Raw genomic sequence first — 5395 nt, 5'->3', positions numbered from 1 at the left:
AACGCAGTGAGTGAAAGAATCTGACCCGAACTTTCGTTCTAGCTGTTTGCCTTGGGCCACTAGGCAGTATTGCCTCTCTTTGGAAGACGAAAGATGTCCTGGGACAATTTATAGGAAAAATGATCTTGTTGGCTGAAACAAGTGTTGAAATCAGTGTAAATAGATATTTATGGACAGGACTGTAAATTGTAAATAAGAGAAGATTTAGAGCTTGCAGTGTAACAAGGAATGTTACGTGATTCATATAAAGCTACCAAATAAAATAGATTACTTCTTTTTCTGTTTTTTTTTTTAGGCGAGGCAACCCTTGGTTGACCTCACAGATTGCAAGGACCTTGTCAGCTTACAGTCCCTTATTTTTTATGCCTACAGCACCTGGTTTTCCTAGGTGGTCTCCCATCCAAGTACTAACCAGGCCCGACCCTGCTTAGCTTCCGAGATCAGACGGGATCGGGCTTGTTCAGGGTGGCATGGCCATAGACCCTAAATAAGTTTTTAAGGATTGGTTTTACACCATCACTTCAGCAGTGTTCTGATTAGAAGATGCCACCATTATACTCCCTGTCTGGTGAACCTGCAGTGAATTTTAAAATATACTTCTTCCCCATATATTGACAGTTAGGGTCCCTTGTGTTATTGATAAGATGACACTCACTGATCAAAAAATTTTACTTTCATGTGATAAGATAGATGTCTTTGACTCGGGTTAAAGAAAGAATCTATTGTGCTTTTTGTTCTCATTCTTTTTGATTTCTTTTAAGAACAAAAATGATACATTTTGGTAGATAAAGTGCTCGTTAAAGCTTTTGGCGAACTCTGCAAAGTAGCACGGATGATGACATCAGCAGTTGTGGGTTTGGAACAGGAGTTTGGAGCTGGTGACACATGGGAAGGGGGAACACATTTTTATCCTGTGATTTTTTTTTTTCCCCTCTGAAGTTTTTATTGGCCAAGAAAAGGTGTCTTAGAAAAAGTAATTAAAGCGTATCTTCTTTACTTTCTCCTAAATCTGTCAAGTTGCTATGATTGTGTTCCATTTCAGTCAAAACTGAAGTATGAACGGCATCACTTTAAAGTCTAGTACAGGAGTCTGAAATTCCAATGGCAAGTGCCTACAAAGTCTCATTTTCAGTATAATTTAAACAGGCGCTCATTTAAAAACTGCACATTTGTTTGGATCCGTAGGTCTAGGGTTTACGGATGAAAGGACTGTGGAATTAATCAGATTCGGAATTACCTGTTTACTCTGAATAACGTTAAACGTAATAACTGTTTAAACGTCTCCTGTTTGCCAGCCTTCTCGCTGCTTTGTGCTTCCTCTACTGGATGAGAGTTTTATTAGCCCTGGTTTCGAGATGAGGAGGATGAGGCTTTAGAGAGCCCCAGTAACTCCTGGTCTTATAGTGTCTTGAAACTGACACCACCATGTAATGGAGATTCAGTACGTATGAGATGCTGTAAATGCATCGCTTTAATCTTTGTGGGTGTGTGCTGTGATCTTTATTGAGGAGACTGAGTCTTTGCAGAGGTTATATGGGATCATATCAATAGGGGTTTTCTTCATGTTGGATTTGGAATGAAGTAAGACTAGGATGCTTTTGCACTTGGTTCAGATGGTCGTAGGAGAGCGGAGATTTTAAAGGAAGCTGAAATCACTGTTTTTAGATGTAGAAGTGAAAATACTTGGTTTTCCTTTTTCCCATGTCTTGGAGACGACGGGATAGAAAATCGTTCACTGTCCTGTGAGTTGACCATTAAAGATTTGGAAAGTGTTGTATTTCTGAAATTTCATCTCAATTAGAAAAGAATTGGTTTTCATTTCTTTCTTTTCTCCTCCGCGTCAAGACGAAACCACACCGATGTGGGTGAGAATAAGCTTTAAAAATTCTCGAGGACTGGACAGTGGAAATGGCTGACCTCTTCCCTTCTAAACAGTCTTTTAGATTCACCTTAAGATGTTGGTCTTAGATTATTTTCTTCTCTCGTGGAGTACCGAAGACAGACCCCCGAGGCCGCCCGTTATGGGGGGGCCTCTCTAAGCCCTGTCTTGTGCTCCCTCTGGGTTCATCCGCTGCCTGCTGAGGCTTGAAGCTGGCAGGGCAGAGCTGCTCCCTCTGAGGTGAAATGAATTTCACTTCCTTTAAAGCACAGGAGAAAAAAGTCAAGTTTTGCCAATTCGAAGGAGCTAGCTTTTTATAGAAATTGGCTTTGGCATTATTTTAGAAAGTGCAGTAAATATGGTTAGTGTGATGGTTGGAGTGGACCGTGGCTCAGAACTCTTCATGTGACCATGGCTACGTCACTTTCGGTATGTATGTATGTATGTATGTATGTATGTATGTATGTATTTTTATTAGTATTTATTTATTTTTATTAGTATTTATTTGATGCTAAGTTTACTCCCGGACCATAAGTTTTTGTTTCTTCAGTTTTTTCTGGGATATTTTTTTCCTCTGTGCACCTTTCTTTTCTGGTTTAGGGACAGTGTATTCTTTTTTCAGTTTTGGACCCCGATACCTACCAAGTCCATCGTAACGATGGAATGGCATACGTTGCTTCTGTAAAGTGACATCCTTCAGACACCCGGTGGCTTTTCAGATATGCATATGCTTGACGGCCTGGGCAATTTCACGAGTGTTCTTAAAGCGAACACGAAGATTTGAGCCTCTTGATTTGCGTGATTTCGTGGGATTGTCTGGGTCAAGTGGATAGTGGACCATTTTCGGAGGTCACCTCAGGTCACTTACGGAAAGAGCTACATCACTTAACTTTAGTCTTCGGTCTCCTGTTTTTGGCTTTTCCTGTTCTTGAATGAATGGCAAGATAGAATTCTCGCTGGACCCAAATGTATCTTAACAAACCTGCTTTATAAGGGAAAAGATCTAGCCAGCGTATTAATGCTAACCGCATTTCCTAATGCTGTGCTCCTAATTAAAAAAAACCAAAAAACAAAAAACTCAATAGTTTGCTGCCATCTTTTTTGAGGAAATACAAAAATCGGGTTTTTGCACAAAAAAAAAAAAAAAAAAAAGAAAAAAAAAGAAAGGAAAAGACATGTTTACTTTTATAGCTCGGTGACAAATGCACTAATTTTGTTAGAGGAAAAAAAATCTCTCCAACCCTTTTGAGAGCTGCGTGAGGGAGCGTTCATGCTTGTCGTCATTTTTCCTATGTCTGTTTCCCCTCTGGGTGGCTTTAAAAAAACATTTATATACTCATAGTCGTCGTCGTCTTGTCTATGTCCTAAGCGACAACGCTCCCTGGGCATGAGCTAGGAGAGGGCATCTGTTGTTTGCGATAAATGACGCCACTCCGTGCATGGCATAGGTTGGTAGCGTTCTGTGATTTCAAAGGACCGAGGTTCCTAAGAGACTGTTTCTAAACAGCCTTCCAGTTGCTGCTATGTCTGAAGGAGACGCATTGCTTCTCAAGCGCTGCGGGGAGCTTGGAGGAATGTTCCAGAAAATGAGCAGAGATAGGGATGGACAAAAGGTCGGGGGACGAAGCGTCGGTGCGGGGAGCACCCCGCCTTTCCGGGAGGGCGGAGAAGCGGGAACGAGGCGCTGGGCAGGATGCGCGGGCTGGCTCACCTGCGCAGGTGAGCGGGAGGGTGGAGGGCACCAGGACGAGGATGAGGGCCGCTGAGGGCCAGCGTCCGCTTCTGCAGGCAGCCTCCTGGTTTCATCCATGAATGTCGTTGCTGTCACCGTGCGAGGTTCAGCTTCGGCTGCCTTTGGTCGTCACTATTCCGTCACACAGTCTTCTGTGTGTTAATGGACGAGCCGCGGGGGAAGCACCACCGCAGCCTCTGACCTTTTGTCGGAGGGCACAGGTTGGATCCCGTAGGTTTTGCTCATTCGGCCTGGATCGATTTGCTAAGGTTCACAGCGCTCACGTGTCTCCCTGGTTTTGATGCTGGGTCGCTGCTGTCCTCATCCTGCACGCTTCGTCCTGGTACTTCTTTGCGGTTCTCGGCCTCAATGTTCCAGTCGGCCCCATTAAGAGGCTTTTAAGGTCCTGAGTGTGTAAAAAGATGTGTTTTTGAGAGACTCATCTTCTGCTTTTTTATATTCTTTTTTTTTTTTTTTTTTTTTGTTTTTTTAATATTTTTTTTGGGTGAGGGGAAGGGAAACACCATGTGGCTGTGTCGGGCATTTAGGAGCGAGCTTTCCCAGCAGAGCTGAGGGCAGGCAGGTGGCCCCTAGCCAGGACCAGAATGTTCTTTCTGAGAAGCTAACTGCACAGAAAAGCAAGCTTCGCAGGAGGCTGCTGGTGATGGCTCCCAGTGAGGCTGACAGCTTCTCACATGCTCAGGGCCGCCCGCCCTGGGGTAGCCAATCCCTGCCAAGCGTGCTACCTGGTCTTAGGTAAGGAGATGCCAACAGGTAGATGCCATCGTTTTAATAAAAGTCGATGGTCGCGGAGCAACTTCTGTGTTTCTCTGCTGCGTCTCCCCTGGCTCATTCTCTACATCAGCGGTCCCCAACCATTTTGGCACCAGGCACCAGTGCTCCTGTGAGAACCTAACGCCTAAGGATCTGAGGCGGAGCCGAGGCGGTGATGCTGGCGCTGGGGAGCGGCTGCACATACAGATGAAGCTTCGCTCACTTGCCTGCCGCTCACCTCCTGGTGTGTGGCCTGGTTCCTAACAGGCCATGGACTGGTGCCGGTCTGTGGCCCCGGAGGTTGGGGACCCCTGCTCTATATCACTTTATCCTGAAAAGCAGCCGCCTCTGGAATCACACACACGGTCAGAGTTCTCTGTGCTGATGATCCGTGTTGGGGCAAGAGTATGGCTCTGGGGTAACAGAGTTTGGAGTTTGGAATTTTGGCCATTGTCATTTATTCTCTTTACGACTAAGTCACATCTGCTTTCTTCCTGCCAGCGAGCTGTAATGTGCAGGTCACCCTTTTCCCCTTTCCGGCCCTCTGCTACCGCGAACAACTGGCTCTTTGCAGCTTATCACGTTAAGTCTCTGAGAAGCCAGCCAGGCATTTAGGGCCTCACTCGCCTCTTTCCAGAAAACTTTTGAGATCTGGCTCGGGACGATGGGGAACATTCCCCTTGTCAAGCGGTGCCTCCATTCGGGTGGCTGCTGCATCACTGTCCCCACCGTACACACGTGAGTTTTAACAAGGAAGGCCAGTGAAGGCCCGAGTCCCAGCTATGTCTAAGTGGAAGTGTGACTGCGGGAGGCTTCCAGAACAGTCCCCGTGCTTTGCAGCTGAGAGCAGTGTTGCTCGTGGTGGGTGAAAGGCCAAAAGCACATTCTGTAAGTGACCCTTATAGTGGAAACGCCACCCCCTGCCGGGTTGGTTACCTGTCACCTGTCCTTTACCAACCACGGTAAATTAGAGTGTTTTTATTGACTTTGCACAATGATTGGCAGTTGGA

The 5395-nt window shown here is 45.6% G+C and overlaps 1 non-coding gene across 1 annotated transcript; it reads right to left on the bottom strand.

Moving 5' to 3' along the window:
- Positions 1 to 363: 363 nt before the first annotated feature.
- On the bottom strand, positions 364 to 482 carry LOC112475723. The gene has a single exon (XR_003044839.1). It is a non-coding gene; the product is annotated as a 5S ribosomal RNA (ribosomal RNA).
- Between the last annotated feature and the right edge of the window lie 4913 nt (positions 483 to 5395).

Source organism: Pteropus alecto, unplaced genomic scaffold, assembly GCF_000325575.1.
Source record: "Pteropus alecto unplaced genomic scaffold, ASM32557v1 scaffold11, whole genome shotgun sequence".
NCBI lineage: Eukaryota > Metazoa > Chordata > Mammalia > Chiroptera > Pteropodidae > Pteropus > Pteropus alecto.
This window is presented reverse-complemented; position numbering and strand designations above follow the sequence as displayed.